Below are 21,498 nucleotides of genomic sequence, written 5' to 3' on the forward strand. Positions count from 1 at the left end.
GTTTTTTTCAGCTCAGCGCTTTGGTTGCTATAATACTTCTGCTTTGTTTAGCAGTCATTAAACGATGTTGTGTGATATTTGTCCCGGCCCTCCTCCGCTGTTATTGGATGGCCAAGTAAGAAATTGCATTGATGAGCTGAGTGTTTCACCCAAAGTTGAAAATTTTTCAACACCCGTCTGCTGCTGGCGTTTCTGAAAAGTGCACCGCTTCAATTGGAAACAATTAAAAAACATATGCGGGCCTCCGGCGTAAACGGTTTGGTGTGCAGTGCACACTACCTTATTCTGTGAATTCTCAAAATTTTCTCAGTGTTATGTGTGGAATCAGGTACATTTCAAATAATAAGCTGATGTATCAAATATCATACGCAAATAACTATTATTTACTCAAGATATCCACAGAGACCTGTTGTGAATAAACAATGACGTTTACAGGTGAGAAGGTGTAAGAAAATACTCACACATGCGAGTATCGCAACATTTTGTTTTTTTATAATGTACGATTCTAAAATAAAAATGCAATATTGTTTTTCTTCATACAAGATTCATGGCAGTTGTTTCATCTCTTATTCCTGTCATAATTTTTTACTATGATTCATGCGTGAACACACCCAAACCATCAAGTCTGACCATCTAGACCAATCTGAAATGATGCAATTACGGGGTGGTTTCCCGGACAGGGATTATTTTAAGGTAGGACTAGACCTTAGTTTAATTATGAAATTTAACTAGTTTTAACAAACATGCCTTACTTAAAAGATTACTTGTGTGCATTTTGAGGGGGACAAAACAAAGTACACAGATGTATTTTAAGATATGTAAGTGCAAGTTTGGACACCTCTTACATTTATTTTAGTCTAGGACTAGTCTAATCCCTGTCCAGGAAACCGCCCCTAGATTTTTATTAATTCACTCTTTTGAGTAATGTATGCTTCATTGACCTATAAGGCTTAAATGTTGACATTATTTTTTCGTTAAGAATGTGTAAGTGTCCGATTCATACGTTGTCTCTATTTTCTTTAGTAATAGTTTTAAAGTGTCCTTACACATAGGAGGTTGTGCACACATGCAAGTATTTTTTTTTATCATACACAATTCATGGCAGTTGTTTCGTTTGGAGTTTACATCCCAACTAGCATTCATCTTATCTCTGAACTTAAACAGGAAGTGACAGGAAGTAATAGTACAGGGGCGCGTCACTATACTATTACTATGATGGTGTGTTCTCAAATGACAGCTTTCCTTAAATGATATCCTATTATAATCCCAAAATAGGAAATATCCCAATATATCGCCTCGTTTACAGTATTGCAATGTATCAGATCATACAGTATTTTAGACAGAGTAAAGGACCCTTAATTTCATTTAATATAACATGCTGCAGCTTCCTCTAATCAAAACTAAAACAGCATGACTGTGGGTTGAATTCAAGTCAAATGTATTTCTATAGGGCTTTTCATACATTTTAACAAAGCTGGTATAGGCCGTACAGACATATTTAAAAATGTATAAAACACAAGGTAATCCTGCAAAATAAATTATAAGAAATACAAAATACTTTTTTGGTGACCAGATGTATTAATAATCAGAATTAGACATTTTGTGGAGAAAAATAGAACAAAGAGCAGCATTGCACTCATACATAAATGTTTTTATCTACAAAATTATTCCTCAATAGCTTGTCTTTTTATCTAATAACTGTATTAATCTAGACCTAATACAGTTATCATCCACAATTACATTTGTCTGGACATGGAGTGCAGTTATGCACAGATGTAAAATAATGTTAGTATCAGTGAATCAGAATATTCAGATCTGAATAAGCTATACAACAGTGCAAACATATATACGCTGAATTATAATTCAGAATCCAGATTACTGACTTAATAAAACCGACATCAGATAGTCTTATTGAAAGCCTTCTTTGACACATCTGTCAGATAACAGTGTGATTTAAAATGATCTAGCAAAAGTAGCTGGAAACATCAAATTGTAAAAACTAAAAACAGTGACCAGTCAGTAAGAACGTATACTTATATATACAATTTCCATCGTTTATGTATACATATTACATATAATAGGCTAATAATAATAATCACCACCATATAGGCCTATAGTAAATGCAATAGACACTCAGTGATTCTTTTAACTTAACGTTGCTAGTTCACAAATAAATGAACTGTCTGAAATAAACCAAGCTCCATGATATAATTGAACTGAATGCCTTGTCAAGCGCCTAACACACATCAGCAGCTATAGACTCAACACGTCACACAGCACATGCAGTAAAACTACAAGCAATGTGGGTAACTTTTCACAAAGTATGACTAGACAATTAGGTGTTGTAAGAAATCTACAGGATTAAATGTGCAACAACAGAATCGGATTCAGTTGTTTCTAGCAGGCACGTTTGCATGTTACCACACCCGATCTGAGCTCAGTTATTTTATCCCTGAGGGCGCATAATCCTCCAGCACAACTTCCTCTATGAAAGCACACTTCAAAACTGATGTATTACTTAAGAAAAGACAGCCAATGTATGAATCGGACACTGACAGATTCTTTACAAAAACATAATGTCAACATTTAAGATCTGTGGGTCAGTATGAAGCATACATTAGTCAGAAGAGGGTATTAATAAACACATTAATGCATACTTTCAGATAAGTCTAGACGATCAGACTTTATGGATTTGGGTGTGTGTTCACGCATGAATCATAGTAAAAAATTATGACAGGAATAAGAGACGAAATAAAGCAACAAGTCTGTACTGCAGAAATAAGTGTAGGCCGCGTTTTTACTCAAGTAAAAGTTAGTTAACTGTTACAGTAACTTATCTCACATACTGACTTGTGCGCGCGTTGCACTTCAAACTTTCAACAAACTGTACGACACGATAAAGATTTGCTTAAATAGACAAAACGAACCGAGTGTCCTCTTACTGAACTGTATAACGGGTAAAATGCCTCACATCGCTTCCGTTATAGACTGTACATTCTTGTCTCAAAATGTCAACTTAAACATGCACTGAATCATCTCTCGCGCACTCTGTCTCTCTTTAACGTTATACTATTTTGTATCGAAGAATGTTCAAATACGGTGTCTTATTTAAATCAAATCGCGATTAATTGTTGGTTTTAACTCAAAAGTCGATCGTCGCCTCAGAAGGAAACTTCCCCACTGGAGAAAAACTTTAGAAACTCTAGCAGCTTTAGCTGAAGTGATAAAACTTAGAGAGCGGAAGTAAGTTTTTGCTCTTACCTCAGATTTCTTCGATCTACAGTTGTCCACTTTCGGACAATTACCGATATATTAACACTCCCAATCCCCCAGCAGAAAGTTCCTGTCGTGTAAAAGCTGGTATGTAACGTCAGATGTGATTTCTGCACCGTTGTGTTTAACTCCACCCTGCGCGCGAGCACGCACACGCGCGCGCAGCTGCCTCCCACATCACAACTTTCTTCGTGAATTGCTTCACGTAACTTTTAGTCTTATTAAAATTGTTTTGTTGAGGTCTGCATACCTTAAAACCACGGCATTTGTTTACAATATTTTTTAGAGCCTTTAACGTTTAATTTGACGAGATTCGTACCGCTGTATTTCCTTTTTAAAGATGATAGTTTCATAGATGGTTTGTTGAAGGAAATGTGAATTCAGCACCATCTTGTGTTCAACGTATTATTTACACGCTTCAGTCGTACTAGCGTGGTAATACATTTTGAAGTTTTTGTAAAATAACTTCTTTTCTATTACATCATATTTAACTAAGGAAATTTTACAACTGCATAAAACACTTTTAAGAAAAAGGTTAAATGTATTCAGGTGTGTGATTTTGCTGTGGTGACACTGGTTCCCACCCTTTCACCAAAAAGTCTTCATGACCCGTTTAGACCATTGTAACATTTCTACAATACTGGTCTAGAACTGTTTATTGGTTATTTTAAAGCTTATTGAACTTTAAATTATTTAGATATGTCCTGTACTTATAAATACACAGCATAAGATTGGGCCCCCAGTAGAAAATCCTAGGATGGCCCCCTCTGAAGACATTCACGTGAGTCTCAGTTTCCCCTGTGCACCAAAGCCTCCCACCCATCCCATCATATCATGATGTTTTTTTGATTTTTGGCATCATGAGCCACTTATTAAAAACAGTTTGCAGAATTCCTCGAGTTTGGCAATGGTCTCCATGACCTTCGTAACAAAATGCGCAGATGCCACCAAGCAACTCTCCCAAACTGTCTGAGAGAGAGAGACTATTTTAAAGCCTGTTAATTTGAACACATGTCAGCTAATCAACCCAGTCCACCAGTCACCATCTGTAGCTCGGGGACAAACACAGTCACTGAGACATTATAAGTTACATAGACTTAACACAAATCTGCCATGATCCTGCCAGTCTGTCATAGTAATTCATAGTTCATGTGGCAGAAATGTGGTGTGTGTGGTGGTGGCATGTGGTCTTTAGTTTGGGCTGCCTGCTGCTGTGTCTTGTCTCTGCCCCTGCCACCTTGTTTCCTCGTTAATTGTTCATTATTGGTTTGTCTGACGACTGTCATTGTTAAGTCAATAGTAAAAAGTCAAGAAATCTTGTCATAGTCTTGTTAATGTTTTGTCTTTTGCCCCCACGTGGGCTTTTTCTGTTCAATAAACCCCTTTGAGTTCATCTTTACCTTGCACTTGGGTCCCGTTCTTATGAAATAATGACACAAATTACTGCTTCTACATAGCAAAATAAGCAGTGTTAAATGTACACTGCTGGTGTTTATATGAGGAACATCAGACCTGGTGGTCCCCATATATACACCATCAGTGCTGATTTAACACTTGTGATTTTGCTGTGTATTGCCAAAACATAAGACCAGTCCTTAAAGGTGCAGTGTGTAATTTTAAGAAGGATCTCTTGAAAGAAATGAAAAATAATATACAAAACTATATTATCAGTGGTATATAAAGACCTTTTATAATGAACCGTTATGTTTTTATAACCTTAGAATGAGACGTTTTATCTACAAACATCGAGGGTCCCCTTACATGGAGGTCGCCATTTTGTGCACCGTGTTTCTACAGAAGCCCCTAATGGACAAACATTTTTACTAAGTGGTCTCTGATGATGAAATGTTTGTCTGGTGGTGGCTATCCTAGCTTCTTTATGCATTTTTTTAAAGCGAGGGTTGGGCAGTGGACTGAGCCGTTGGTTGCAATTCGCAACTTCACCACTAGATGCCGCTAAAATTTACACACTGCACCTTTAAGAAAATAAACACTGGTATGAACTATAGTATCTGTATGGTGCATTTTACCATTTACTGCCCAAGATAAGACAGGAAAAAAAGTTAAAAAGAAGTGGTCAGAGACTTAGGGAGGCGGCCATGAGGTCTAGGACGAGGCCGGCCTGATGCTTGGTCTGGAATGAAGAGATGAGGGCAGGGTCCAAGATGTCGTTGGCAGCTACCAAAAAACGTTTCTCTTGGCCCCTATTCTTCACAGCCCACCAGGTTGAACATGCGTTGATGAGTCCTGTGAGAATCCAGGAGTGAATGGACACATCAAAGAGGCTGCTCAGGTTGAAGCGCACTGCAAAAAATGACTTTCTTGTTTTCAGTAAAAATATCTAAAAATTCTTAAATTAAGATGTTTTATCTTGATGAGCAAAATGACCCAAGAAAAAAAGTCTAGTTTTTAGACCAAAAATATCAAATTTAAGTGATTTTTTGCATAAAACAAGCAAAAAAAATATGTCAATGGGGTAAGCAAGACGAAACAAGACAAAAATACAAAAAAAAATTTTTTATTGAAAATATTTTTTTGCAGTGTACTTAGTATTTTTGTTTGTGTTTAGTAAAAATATCTAAAATTTCTTAAATTAAGATGTTTTTTTCTTGATGAGCAAAATGACCTAGAAAAATAAGTCTATAGTTAGACAAAAAAATATAAAATTTAAGCGAATTTGTGCTTAAAACAAGCAAAAAACTGCCAAAGGAATACATTTTTTTTTCTTGAATTAAGGGTTTATGAAAAAAGTAAACTTATTTCAAGAATTTATTTCTTATTCCATTGGCAGTTTTTTGCTTGTTTTAAGCACTAATTTACTGAAAATGTATATTTTTTGTCTAAAAACTAGACTTATTTTCTGTGAGGATTTGCAGGAACAGATGAACCCAAATGCAGACGATGTCGGGGAAAACAGAAAACACTTTATTTGACAAACAAAAACCCACAATGGGGTACAAAACATGAAACACTGACAGATAACACTAAACTTGACTTGACTTTGACTCTGACTTGTATAACTACAAGAACACGAGTAACACGACACAACACAATGATCCTGCACAGAACTAAAGAAACACTGACATTAAATAGAGCAAACCAAACAAGATAACGAGCGGGGAACAGGTGATGGGAATAAGTAATAATTAACAATAAGCAGGAGGACGAGGGAGCGGGGACAAATGACAAGACACCGGAGGTACATGCCAAACACAAAAACAAGGCATGAACCTCCACACAAGGCCAGGGACTGCCAGAACTCTGCCACCATGACAAAATACAAATTTAACAAGACTTCAAGGCAGAGTCCTGACAGTAGCCCTCTCTCAAAGGACGCCACCTGGCGTCCAAAAAGGGAACACACAAGACAAGAACATGACAAATAATAAACATGACAAGACTATGAACACATCAGACTATAAAATAACAAAAGGTGCAAAACAAAACTTAAACACACTGAAGTCCACAAGACACTAAAACAGGACAGTCCACGGGGGTTTGGGGCGAGGACGCAGCTGGGACTGCGCGGGCTGAATCGCCCGCGCGGGATGCGCGGGACGGGTCGGCGGCACGGGCTCTGTCGCCGGCACCGGCAGTGGCTGCGCGGAATGCGCAGGCTCAGTCTGTGACTGGGCGGGCTCCGGCTGCGCGGGATGCGCGGGCTCCGGCTCCGCGGGATGCGCGGGCTCCGGCTCCGCGGGATGCGCGGGCTCCGGCTCCGCGGGATGCGCGGGCTCCGGCTCCGCGGGATGCGCGGGCTCCGGCTCCGCGGGATGCGCGGGCTCCGGCTCCGGCTGCGCGGGCTCCGGCTCCGGCTGCGCGGGCTCCGGCTCCGGCTGCGCGGGATGCGCGGGCTCCGGCTGCGCGGGATGCGCGGGCTCCGGCTGCGCGGGATGCGCGGGCTCCGGCTGCGCGGGATGCGCGGGCTCCGGCTGCGCGGGATGCGCGGGCTCCGGCTCTGGCTGCGCGGGATGCGCGGGCTCCGGCTCTGGCTGCGCGGGATGCGCGGGCTCCGGCTCTGGCTGCGCGGGATGCGCGGGCTCCGGCTCTGGCTGCGCGGGATGCGCGGGCTCCGGCTCTGGCTGCGCGGGCTCCGGCTCCGGCTGCGCGGGATGCGCGGGCTCCGGCTCTGGCTGCGCGGGATGCGCGGGCTCCGGCCTGGCGATGGCTCTCCAAAAGGCACTGAGGAGTGCTGCGCGTTCGCCCTCCGTCAACCAGCAAGAGGCTGGGCGAACTGCAGTGGGCTGCAGAACCTTGACTGGAGGCGACGTGACGGACCCCGACACCGTCGCTGGGTTCAGTGTGGGCAGGATCATTCTGTGAGGATTATCAGGACAGATGAACCCAAGAGCAGACGATGTCGGGGAAAACAGAAAACACTTTATTACAAAACAAAAACCCACGAGGGGGTGCACAACATGAAACATAAAACTGACAAATAACACTAAGACTTAGACTTGATAGCTAGGCTGAAAACCTACACGAAACACGAGAACACAACACAATGATCCTGCACAGAACTAAAGAAACACTGACATTAAATAGAGCAAACCAAACAAGATAACGAGCGGGGAACAGGTGATGGGAATAAGTAATAATTAACAATAAGCAGGAGGACGAGGGAGCGGGGACAAATGACAAGACACCGGAGGTACATGCCAAACACAAAAACTAGGCATGAACCTCCACACAAGGCCAGGGACTGCCAGAACTCTGCCACCATGACAAAATACAAATTTAACAAGACTTCAAGGCAGAGTCCTGACATTTTCCTAGGTCATTTTGCTCATCAAGAAAATACATCTTAATGTAAGAATTTTTAGATATTTTTACTGAAATAAAGACAAAAATAAAAAGTTATTAGTATTAGTATTAGTAATTAGTGCAGTGCAGCAGTAGAATTTGTCCAGTTAAGAGTTGTTCTACCACTGAAATAATTTGAGAGATTATTTAAAGGTTAAAAATGACAAAGTGTTGCTTTAAATGCTTATTTCTTTTGTTAAAATAAACTTAATAAATATCCATATATTTTACACAAAATTAGTTTTAGGGTGTGCCCTGGCACTGAACGAGCAATCGGTGTAGTTCAAAAGGGCAAACAGTTAGTTATGCAAAACACACACACATATTTCCATCATCCATCACTGTGACAGCAAGTGGACTTTGAAGCTAAATAAAGAAGTGTATTGGACTTGCGTAATCAATCAGGAAGTAATAAAGAGTAATGGATGTTTCTTGGTTAGGAGAATGAATTAAAGGTGTCACGCTCACTGAAAAAAGGCTACTATTTGGTAAGGCACAAACTTAAATTTTTAACATCTTCTAAATTAACTTGTTAATAACAATTACCTGTGAAATCTGCGCTGATCAGGTCCAGTTGGGTCTGTGTGCCCAGTCATGTATTGAGGTCCAGCTTTTAACCCTTGTTGTTCAAATTAGCTACCTTTCAGGTTGTTTGTGGACAAAAAAGCAACTTTATTAAACAGCTGTGAAAATGTATCAAATTATTATTATTTTTCATAAATCAGTTAATCAACCTCAGTACTGATCAAAACTACCAAATGTTTACTAAAACTCCTTGATGTTAATTGCCAAGTTCAAAAGTGATGTCACTGATTTGTGGGGAAAACACACAAAATGACAGATTTTCAATAAAAAAAAGTGATTGTGGACTGGATTTTTTTAAACCTTTTTCATAGTCTTGAGCATGTCAAAGATTAGTAAAAACATTGGCTTTGATGCATTTTTAGTTTTTGTGCAGCATCAGGTTTTATTTTTTTTCTCCCTCATTTGTGGTTTGTGGCTTTTTTGCCCCATTGACTTCCATTATGTAAATTTTAATTGCAAAGCCATGGCATCATATAATCATGCATTCTTGATTGGTGGTGGATTTTTTCTTTTGCAAAGAGGTAAAATTGCTCATTTTTACTGGTGATCACCACGTGGCACCATTAACCAGCCCTCAACTGATGTTTATGTTGTCATTTTGTGTATTGGCCACCAGTTGTGTGATTGCAGTACCAGTTTTGGCCACTACATATTGTTCCTTTAATTTCTGGCTTGCACATTGAGGGGCTGTCCACACGGAGACGCGTATCACTGCATATGTATAAATTTGTTATCGTATTGGCGTTTCATCCACACGGATCCGGCGTTTGGGGAGACTCAGCTATTTTTTGAAAGCGGGTCCTAAAGTGGATAAATCTGAAACCGACACCCTTGCGGTTTTGTCTGTACAGCCAATCCGTATATTTTGTGAAGCGAAAACTCATCACATCACGTGTCGGAAGCGTTACACGTAACAGCAACAACAATAACGGCGGACTACGTGATTGTGTTCGTGCTACAGAAGCTACTAAAGCCTACTAGCTTTATTACAGCAAAATCTATTGCTTCTATGCAATTGTGGTGACCAATAAGCGATAATGGACAACACCATACGTTGGTTATGCACATGCTCAAAGTCTTCTTCTCCGTGTATAGTGTATATCTGTGGCAGAATTACAGCGCCCCATACTGGTCCGGCATATATACTACACCGCTTTCAGACGGTTTCAGTGGTTTCGTGTTTACGGATTATTTTTTTAGAGCAAGGGAAAAAAATGATCGGATAGGGAATGCAGCGGCTTCGTGTGGATATAGCCTGAGTTATATGGAGTATAACAGTATAGTGTGTGTTTGTGTGTGTGTGTGTACCTGGTAATTATCACATTGTGGGAACCAATTGTCCCCACAAAGATAGGAATACCAGTGTTTTTGTGACCTTGTGGGGACATTTTGATGTCCCCATGAGGAAACAACCTTATAAATCAAACAGAATGATGTTTATTGAAATTGTGAAGTATTAGAAAGTTTTCTGTGATGGTTGGGGTTAGGGAATGGGGTAGGTAAGGGGAATAAAATATACAGTATAAAATGCATTACGTCTATGGAATGTCCCCACAAAACATGGAAACCAGAATGTGTGTGTGTGTGTGTGTGTGTGTGTGTGTGTGTTGTGTAACATTTGAGTAATTGTGTACTGCTCATATACTGATGTAAAAATATACTGATATACTGATGTAAAAATATGAATGAACAGGGCATTTATGTCTTATTACCATAAGGAAAAAAGTAAATTTGTATATGTTGTGCACACAAAAAAAACATTTACTTTGGTTGCAGAAATGACTGGAGAAGTGTTCCCATAGCATAAAGATATCTGATGATGTGCTTATTGAACAAATGCGCAAGTTGTATGCTGCGTTTACACCAACCGTGGTAGAGGCGTGAAGCGTGAGTGATTTTAATGTTAAGTCAATGTGAAGACGCATTGACGCGCGTCCTGAGGTCCCGCGGCACAGATGAGGCATTTGGAACGATGCAGAAGACGCGTTTCCGCCTCATTCACACGTCTAGCTCGCGCGAAAGGCACGAATGGTGCTTTTTGTGCATTTTGTGTTTGACACGAATAGGGCTTGGGCGTCGTGACGTCATTACTTGTCGTGGCGGCCATGTTGGTTGCCTCCTTTACTGCTGCGCTCCATGCTGCGCTCTGTTTATAGACATACTTTCAATTGTGTGTCTTAATTTAATTAATTTGTCGTTATTTTTTCAACCATGGTAAACCGTTGCTGTATTAATAATAAAGTAACACATTAAAAGTAATTTACATTAAAAATGACAGATTACAGAAAACTTCATTACGTTTTATTCAATATCGGAAACCAAACATTAACCTCAACCCCTCAGTAATGTGTATACATGACATATAAATGACATTTATATATATGACAGTGAAGTATAACATCTGAATATTAATTTATATAGCTTAAGTCAACATTGAACATAAGGGAACTGTCCCGGTTTACTCGCCCAAAATACGGGAAAATTTCAACATTCATCTTTCTGTTGCTATCCCTCTGCTGACAGCAAAAACTGCTGCATTAACTAAGCTACTTGTGAAGCTAGGTCATACGTGACTTTGCTTACAGATTGGCGTGAAATCGTGCTCTCACAACAACCACGCTGTTATCTTAAAAGGCTCTTTATTAACTCTTTTTTCATATGGATCCTAACCGTTAATAGTTCCGATTTTGTCCACATACCGGTCCCTGCTTCCCTGTTTAACGTATCCCAGTAAATTCCACATCCTTTTCCGGATTTTAACATCTTCTTTCTTTCTTTTAATTCTCCCAACTCCGCCGCTTCTCCTCGTTCAACTTGCTGTATGTTTACATTCGCGAGGCCACCAACATGGCCGCGACGTCCCAGAATGCAACGCGGCGCCCAAGCCCTATTGGCGGCTGATGCCCGAGTTGAAAAATGGGTGGCGCGTTTGCCGTGAAAACACGTGCTATTCACCATAAACGCGTCTTTGCCCAAGTTGAAAAACTCGAGCAAAAAATTCGCATGACACGAAGTTAAAACCCGCGAGTAATCTAGAGCGAGCAACACAATGTGATTGCACGCTTCGCGTTTGGTGTAAACCCACAGTAAGACCTTCTTTAACTGTTTTAGCTGAGGTGACAGTACATCCTTCTATCCTTTCCAGGTTATATTTCAAATTATTGTGATTCCGGGTCTTTGGTCCAACAAGTAGTACCTCTGTCTTGTCAATTTAACATAATGAAATTACTGGTCATCCAACATTTTATGTCTTTAATGCACCGTGCCAGTTTGGATAATTGAGGTTTTCTCTGGTTGTCAGCATAACAGTGGAAACGAATTCCCTAGTTATATAAACTAATAATATTGCCCAGGGGCAGCATGTATATAGATAAAAGAAAAGGCCCTAAAACAGATACTTGTGGCTGTTATGCTGGGTATAACCACAAGACGACGATGAGTACTCAAACATAAACAGGAACTTTAATGAAGATAAACATAGGTGACATACACATTTTGTCATTAACAATACATACAATGATACATAAACGCGAACGGACAATCACTGAAATAACACAACAAACTTACAGTATGCTGAGTTCAGCACGATTTTCAAACTAGTCGGGTCACAGATCTTTTCACACTGTGTGACTATCTGGGGTAGCGTTCAGTCGCTGCTGTTTTCAGACTGCATGATGGACTGGTGAGTGGTGACAGGGGGTTTCACACTTCATGACTATACCATAGGAAACGCTGACACCTTTGTCCCGGTCCGCAAACTACGTCTCACAACCAAACGCATGTGAGAAGTGACGCAAAGGAAACAACACAAGGTCACGCGTGCAAGACCAGAGTTCTCACGTCTGGTATTATTTTAAAAAATGGAAGCACGCAAAAAGCTTACCATACAAATTGTATGTGCGTTCATTTGCAGCAGAAAGAAGATAAAGAAATAAAGATTATGACTCCTCCCCGAACTTCCAGCTGCCCTGTATGTTGCTCTCTCATTGGCTGTAGGTCATCGCCGATCTCACAGGTGTCGGCGACTCATCTGCGATTCTTTCAGATCACTTCTATGATAATTCACACTTCTATGATTGTCACTAGCTTGCACTCGGAATCGGACTTGACCCCAAGTTTTTAAAAATCCTATTAAACAAAGTTTATATGCAGTGTCATTATCAAATAGGCACTGATCTATTGAGCACTCACGAGGCACGGTAGTATAGGCTTGTTTGACTTCATGCCTCTCCTCTAGAACTGACAGGCAGATGATGTCAATGTACTGTGAGAGGAGACGAAATGAAACTTTACATGATTTCTCAAATTGTTCTTTGACGTCATCCACATTGTGGTTCTTGCGGCGCTGCATGAAGTCAAAGAAGCCTGATGATTTGACTTGTTATGTTCGACATCACACACTGCTGTGCAGACCCGTTGGTCTATGACAGTGTTCCCCAAATCTTACCCTGGAGGGCCGGAGCACTACAGAGTTTAGGTCCAACCCTAATCAAACTTACCCACCTGTGATTTTCTAGTGATCATGAAGAGCTTGATTAGCTTGCTCAGGTGTGTTTGATCAGGGTTGGAGCTAAACTCTGCAGTGCTCTGGCCCTCCAGGGTAAGATTTGGGGAACACTGGTCTATGACATCACAGTAGCACGAGAGTGATTCAAAACTCTGTTGCTGTGTCCGAAAACTCTAAAATGTTGCCTTCTGAGGCAGCATTCCAAGGCAGAAAGGCATCAAGGCATGTCCGAATCCAGTGTTTGAATTCCTGTCTCCTGAGATACCTCCATTGTCCTGTCCCAATTCTATGTGTGGGCTTAGAATAAGAATGTGATTGGTCGAACTTGGATGAGTTAAAAAAAATTAAATGGCGGCCAAGAAAGTGGCTGGACCACAAATTTAGAGTAAATAAATGTATATTTTCACTTTTTACACCTTTTAATTGCATTTCTAGTGAGAAATTGGTATTGTAGTGATTAGTCATCACAAAGACGCTCTCTGTTTATATTTCAAACAAGCTGCCTATGAAGTGTGTCCGAAAGCGTTTCTCTTAGCTGCCTTCATGCCTCCGAAGTCATTGCCTCATGAGGCAGCGAGGCAACAAGTCACTGCCTTAGTTTTTGGACACAGCCTTCAATAAGTAAAATGTTTTTTAGATGTTTGATAACTTTGATTGTTAGACAATTAGTAAGTTAACAGGTCTTGTGTGAAATTCAGTTTCAGTGAAAAATGTTCCAATGGGCAGGGCATATATGCAAATGTATAGGTTCGCTCCACGTTGGAACAACCGAATGTATTGGAAATTTGTTTTTCAGTTCTTGCTTGATAGATTATTAAGCCGAATGATTATATACCTTGTTTAGATGTACAATTGTTTTCTTCACATAATAGGCTAAAATGCTTTGTGTGGGCACGTTTTGTAAAAGAACACTTTTTCATGGCTATACAATATCGTTTTGCTATTTAGCCTACGTTTATAATGCTAAACAGCAAACTACAGCATGAATACACTGCATATTTCTCCTCATTGGTTTTTGTTGTATCTTGTCCATAGTTGATGTCTTGTTGTGTGGGGTATTTTGCTGCATTACTAGCATGCACTGCAATAAAACTTAGAGCCTTAACAAAAAGAGCCTTGCAATTTTAAAAAATGAAATTTCTTATTAACTTATATTTGCAAAAAATATATTTTTTACTAACAGAGTAAAGACAAGAAAATCACTCATGAAGGCCAGTCACTCATTAATCACATATGATATGCTCATGTTTTCTTTTAAATTAGAAATGCAAGATTACTCTATTTACAGGATTCCTGTTAATAAAAAATGTCCTAACATATTTGAAAAGCTATTTACCTTAATGCAAGACCTGTAAGTTAGGTGATGAAACTATTTATTAATCTAAACATAAAGAAGATGCTTTTCTCTTTTTATCTTTGTTTAATCAATTGTTCTCTATGCATAAATCAATCCTTTGTTAGGGGTAGAATGTATCAGTGCATTATCATTTGCTTAAAATTCCATGTAAAACTACTTAAAAAAGTGGATGCAAAAATGATGTACTATATTTTTAAGTAAATCCAGTGTATTATTTTTTTCACTGGGGTGCCAGTTCAATGAAAAGGCTTCAAAATCCTAAATTATTTAAATGCATCTCTCATGTTATCAATGAATTAGTGAAATAAAGCATTCATATAATATTTTATGAATCTGTACTGCAGCTGGATCCAGAGGAGTATGATGTGCTGATTGGGTCAATTAATCAGAACAACCACTTGACACTCATGGTCTGTTTCTTTTCATTCTAATTCTTCTCATCCTGTATTTATCACTTTGTTTTAAAACATTTCATTATCTCTTTCATAGAGAAAATTAAAATGACTTTTTTATCTTTTGGTCTATTTTGCCTTTTAGTTACACAGAAAAACACTTGTAAACATATTTAGGCTGATTTTGCATTTAGATAAATAACCTTTAAAAAAATGTTAGGCAATTTTTATTTTCAGGAATCCTGCTTTAATAGAGTAATCATGCATCATGTCCAAGGACAAATAGGTTAAAAACTTGCAACACAAAATAACACCAAATAACAATTCTAAAATCTTTATTTATATATGCAGAATCAAGGTAAATAGCAAAAACGAAATTGTATAGCCATGAAAAAGCATTTTAGTCTATCACGTGAACAATGTAAACAATTGTACATCTAAACAAAGCTTATGATCATTCGGCTTTATTATCACATAGAAATAATCTATTAAACAACACATTTCAATAAATTTCCAATGTTCCAACAACTTGTTCTTTTTTACAATCTATATGGTCCAACGCGGAACGAACCTATGAATATGCACTTATGCCCCGCCCATTGGAACAGTTTTTCAGGAAGCTGAATTTTACACAACATCTGTTGCCTGAGAGTTTGTCTGAGCCCTGGATACTTTCGTGGTAGCTTATTTTAGGGTTAGAAAATCTGGTGGCCATCAACAACCTTTAACGATTCTGTGAAGCATTAGGCTAATTAAAACTCGCATTGAACCAGGAGAGAAGCCCTCCATGAGCCCGCAGGTAGCAGCTCAAGAGCAGGTAATCTCGTTTCTCCCACCGTGGCACATTAAAGCTTTCTTATGTTATGTGAAAGCTGTCCGAGTCTGTGCTGTTGTTTGCCAATGTTGTACATTTTTAATGACCACTGGTTAAAGTTCACGTATGTGTTTTGTATTGGTATTTGAACAGGCTTGCGTGACCTGACGTGAGAGATTACTCTGCACTGCAGCTTTGCTTTTGCTTTAGTTAATAGAAGGTATGCACGTGACTTCACCTTCGGCGAAAGTGCCTGCGGTTACGCCCACTGAGTGGCAAAAGACAGAGCGGCATCAATTGTGTACAGTGTAAAATCAGCGGAAACACGGTGAAAACGCGTCTAAATGGGAAACAGCTGTTGTGCGATAGACTGTACTAACAGATTAACAAGAATTCGGAACTATCGTTTTACAGACTGCCAAGAAATACCGAAAGGAGAAGTAAATTGATCGTTCATTCCAACGTTCATTCCAACGTCCACAGACCACAGGTGGGTTGACAAGTTGCTAGGGTCAATTTTTTCAAGTATTTGTATTTTATCCGTGTTCTTCTTTGGAAAACATAAATTCTGAAGCATATTATCATAATTTTTTTTACTCTATTACATTTCATAAATACAAGTTTTTGTTTTACATTTAATATGTAGGTACATTTACTGCTATCAATGTATTTAATACCCAATTACATTGAAATTGTGTACTTTTACTTTTAATGTAATTGGGTATTAAATACATTTTAATATGCAATATTAAAGAATACACAGTATGATTCTATGCTTTAGAAGTAACATTTTCCCCAAGACAAACACCCTAATAAAGCACAGATGCTTGGAAATGTAACTAATGTAACTAAGTATTGTCCACCTCTGCTATCAAGTCCAACTAAATTCAATTTAAGCTGATAATAGTCAGTTTTACTAGCATTTTTGCAGCACACATACCTCTGCTACAAATGATCATTTGAAGTTTGTTTCTATTACTTTCCATTCTTGTACAATTACACGAAACGTGACAAAAGTGCAAATGTTACAACTTACCCCATATGTGAGGTTAATTTTAACCGGCAGGGGGTTAGTTGCTAAAAATAAAGTTTGCAGGCAAATTTTTCAATACTATTTTGTCTATATACTTAAAGTGGATATTGTTTATCTGTCTATAATGAAAGAACAGACCCGTTGCTTTCAAAAAAAAAAAAAAAACGTTTCATCCTACCTTCAGTATTTCTTTTGTAATCAGCTTTTGAATACGGGTAGGTTTCTGCAAAAACACCACATTTTGAGCAAAAAGCAGAGATAATTCCATTTTTGTGATAGACTTTTCATAGAGTTCCCATTCAGAGCGATCTTTAAAACAGACACGGACATGCAGCTGCTTGCCATAGGGCAATACTTCCGGGTTTAAAAAGTTGCGACCTGGTGGATAATAGCGGTATTGCGGAAAGACGGAAATACTCGTCATTGGCGGGGAAGCGTTTTCTCTTTCGTCAATGGCAGGGAAAGAGTTTAAGAGATTAACAAAAATACATTTTGACACACAATTTTGATAAGACAGGCACATTTATTTTGTTTGCAGCCAGCAATCATTTAGTGTGTAGCCTATTTAAAACAATGGCAAGAATTATGCTAACGTTAGCAATTTTTATATCGTTATTGCTGAGGGGTTAGTTGTAACACAGCGTTACAACTAACCCGACTGGGTGAATATATTTCCAAGCCTACCAAAAAAGTTGCTAAGAGCTGCAGACATTTCAAAATGATGCAATGTTTTAGTCAGCAAGACACTAAGACGACATAACATCGGTTTTGGTATCTTACACACCCCACTCAGAGACCGAAAAAAAAAACATATAATGAAAAAATTTACTTATATGCCACCAAAACACTCTTTATAAAACGGGCAGTTCTGGTTCTTCATTCTGATTGGTTGAAACGCATTCTAAGCAGTGATAAAATATTTTAAATTTGTCTACAATTGCACAATTAATGGCGATATCCAGAAAAGTGTCAATAAATATTGTTGAGACATCTCATCAATGAAGAGAAAACGTTCCCTGAGGAGTTTCTACCTAAAATTCATCATTTTCGCTATCCACTGAGTGGCGACCTTACCCAACTGACGCATTCACTCAACACTAAAAACACAGTGTAAGTTTGCTCATGGCTTTGAATCCGATCTCTTTCAGCGAAATTCTCACTGAAAATTTGAGAGGTAAAAAGAGAACAAATGAAGGTAGGATGAACGTTTTTCTTTGTTTGAAAGCAGATGGTCTGTTCTTTCATTTGATATTTTATGTTTATTTAAAGAAGAATTTTTTTCTGTAAGGCATTACACTAAAACTGGGTGGCAACTTAAAAAAAAAAACGCTGACGGGGAAAGAGTTAAGCATGCTTCCAAGCATATTTGATCATCACTTCAACAGCTGCATGATTTAAATGTTAATGTATATATTTAGATGAATGTTGATTTATAAAAATCAGCCATTTATAAAAATCAGCCACACTTGATTCTGAGGAACTACTTTGTTTGGCGGAAGCGTAATATTTGTACTAATATAATTACAACTTATTTGTGTTTTATTTAAAGAATTCCTGCTATGCATATGAAGTTACCGTTTATAAAAGCAATAAGCCCCGCAAAGCAGTGGGGTACAGTGCATTTTATAACAGCTAAGGGGGTTTTAACAATGCCCCTTAGCTGTTATAAAATGCACTGGTAACCCACTGCTTTGCAGGGCTTATTGCTTTATTAATCAATAACTCTATGGAAAAACATTATATTTGTCAGCATGAAAACAATACCTGTAGAAAACAAATCATTCAATCCTGTGGAACAACGTAAACGTTCCGTGATACAACTAACCCTGCATTAGTTTTTTCTCTGCGCACCTCTATAGTGGCCGGAGTTAAGTAAAAAAAACTGTTCTAGTGACGTCATTAAAGCAGAAACCAGAGGGCTGTTGTCCAAACCGGCCATTCCCTGTAAGCTTTGAAAGGCGAATTCTGTTAAAAAAAATTATATCACCTGGCAGTGAACTTTGAGCTTTAGCATTTTAAAGGTATTATTTATGCTATCATAGCAACATTACACACTAACTAGGGTTTAAAAAATGGGATCAGGAGGAACGTGACCTTTTGAAATTGCCACTTTCATGTGAGAAAAAAATGTGACCTTTTTTGTGTATGTCTCTTTAAGTTCAAATTAGCCAATAAGAAAAAACAAGAGAATCTCATGCAACAAAAATATTAGAAATTGCGGTGATCAGCCTAATATTTTCCAATCAATTTAAACACTCGGTCATATAACTGTAGTGTGCATAATTAATCTGCATTTATCCGGGAATTGTCCGGGAAACCACCCCAATATGTATTAACTTTATTACTGTATTAAAATAATTTTGGAGAATAGAGGGCAATTCACAAAAACATTTAATAAATTAACAAAATGTCAAGTTTGATAGGACTCTTTTACAAAGAACACAAGAATAAGTCAGGGAGACACCACACACAACAGCTGCTTAACAAAACCATTTATTTACCTAAACTAAAAAAAAAAATGTAATAATCAGTAAGGTAGTCAGTGTCTGCAGGTGCATGTCATTCAGTAATTTTAATTCCATTTTAATAAAATTTTAGAGAAACATGGGAGACAGAACGTGAATTCCTTAAGTGTTGTGATGGTCTCCATGACCTTCATATCCTCTCCGTTACCCAATGCGCAGACGCCATCAACAAGCAACTCACCCAAACGGTCTGAGAGGGACACTATTTTAAACTGTGTTCATTTGAACACGTGTCAGCTAATTAACCGCAGTAGTAGCTCGGGGACAAACACACAGTCACTGAGACATCATAAACTACATAGACCTTACACAAATCACTGCTTTACAACTAGGGGTGTAACGGTTAAAATTACTAATGGTTCTGTGCGTATCACGGTTTTAGGGTTAGGTTTTGGTACACTTTGGTCACAACAGGCTTCTTTACAAAAATTAAAACCTAAGCCGTTTTTTAACCTCTGCCAAAATCAACATTTACCAACTGTACCAACTTTACTGTGCACTTCAAAATGATTATAAAATAGCTTAGAACACTGGGTTACTTTTTATGCAACTATCTTCAAGTTTTTTTTCGACACACCCACACCAACACGTGAGGAGGAACTGTGAGCTTGGCAACAGATTTGCATACTTCAAGTTGATTGGAAAGGTACTCTCACCCAAACACACGCAGAGCTTATTCAGAATCATACATTAGCGGTTTTATGCATTGTTTTTTCACCAAACTATATTAGAAATGCTTGGTCAAATCAAACACGGTGCACGTGAGTCCCAAACCGCAGGAGGATAACGGGACAATTCGATTCTTTACCGAGAACCGTTACACCCCTAGATTGCCAAAACATAAGACCAGTAAAAAAAACACTGGTATGAAGTATGACACTGAGAGATTATTTAAAGGTTAAAAACTAAAGTGTTCCTTTAAATGCTGATTTATTATTATATAAATGTATTTACCTAGGCATAGATGAATAATAAGATTTCTGTAAATGGTAATGGCATATCGTGAGACTCAAAGCCAATTGTTTCCTCCAACTTAGGTAAACCTTGTGCATGCAAAAGACCACTGGAAAACAGCCCGATCTCAACATCAGACCAACTGTGATGTTAGAGTCACGATGTATGACCCAACATTAAATTACACATTACATGTATTACAATGTTGCAGTGGCGTGCACAGGGGGTGGGCGTTCCATTAGCAACCTCTATTAACAATCTCCAAACAATTGATTATTCCTCAAATTCTGTATCTTCGTCTCATACAGTCTCAGACATGAGGTCTGTTTGCACACACGCACAGAGCTACTGAAGGAGCTGCTCTGTGAAACAGCCAATCAGAGTAGAGCCCAATCAGAGTAGAGCTCAACATTATTATTCATGACCCTTTCCAATAAGGTAATAAGACAATTTCATTCTAAAGGCAAATTCTAGGGTTGTAAATGGACATGTAAAACCATCTCTGGATCATTTTTGCACTTAATAAAGCCACAGACCTTCTATGTAGATATCGGAGAACAGTTTAACAGATTATTTCAATGCATTCTTATATCTTGTAAATTAAGAGAAAATGCCTCCCTGCCAATGACAAGTTTTTTTCTACCAGATGGCACGCTTACCCAACTTATAAAACACGTAAGCAATCCCTTGGGGCAAACAGTTCAAACTCTGTGTATGTTTTGAGAATGCTCTGAATAGGATCTCTATCAAAAGTCCTTCACAAAAACGCAATTATTTCAGCTTTTTGCTCAAAATTTGGTGTTTTTGAAGAAACCTACACATATTTGAGAGGTGATAAAAAGAGAACAACTGAAGATAGGATAAAATGGGTGATTTGTTTGAAAGCAGAGGCTCTGTTCTTATATTTGATATATTGTATGTTTATATGGAGCGTAGATGGAGGAGCACAAAGCTAGAGGTATGGCGCGCTGCATAGAAATAGAGAGTGTTCAAAACTGAAGACAGGCTCTAACTGCCAGATCCACCAATCTCAGCAAGCTCATTGTAGAAAATCACAATAATTCCTCTTTAATCCAGTAGTGAAAGGGGCTCAAAAAAGAACACACAAAACATAGAGAAACAGATAAACTTCATGAACTTCTCCACTAACAAAATTGAGGCTATTAGGGAAAATATCAAAGCTATGAGAGCAGCCACCACTTTATCCAGTAGTACACTGAACACTAGGCCACCACATGAACAACTTAAGTGATTT

General features: G+C 38.6%; 2 protein-coding genes across 7 annotated transcripts in view; one reads left to right on the forward strand and one right to left on the reverse strand.

Moving 5' to 3' along the window:
- The window catches only part of tln1 (talin 1), a 77,864-nt gene extending 74,443 nt beyond the window's left edge, over positions 1 to 3,421 (reverse strand). For all 3 annotated transcript variants that reach the window (XM_073873941.1, XM_073873940.1, XM_073873942.1), the window contains exon 1: positions 3,262 to 3,421. The gene's annotated coding sequence lies outside the window, so the exon portion shown is untranslated. The remainder of the gene's footprint in view (positions 1 to 3,261) is intronic.
- A 5,071-nt stretch (positions 3,422 to 8,492) lies between these two features.
- Positions 8,493 to 21,498, forward strand: part of LOC129445783 (NLR family CARD domain-containing protein 3) — a 79,798-nt gene continuing 66,792 nt past the window's right edge. For 3 of the 4 annotated variants that reach the window (XM_073873944.1, XM_073873946.1, XM_073873947.1), the window contains exon 1: positions 8,493 to 8,564. The gene's annotated coding sequence lies outside the window, so the exon portion shown is untranslated. Of the gene's footprint in view, positions 8,565 to 15,525; positions 15,735 to 21,498 lie in introns of those variants that run through there. The other variant, XM_073873945.1, reaches the window with a different exon arrangement.

Source organism: Misgurnus anguillicaudatus, chromosome 12, assembly GCF_027580225.2.
Source record: "Misgurnus anguillicaudatus chromosome 12, ASM2758022v2, whole genome shotgun sequence".
Taxonomy (NCBI): Eukaryota; Metazoa; Chordata; class Actinopteri; order Cypriniformes; family Cobitidae; genus Misgurnus; species Misgurnus anguillicaudatus.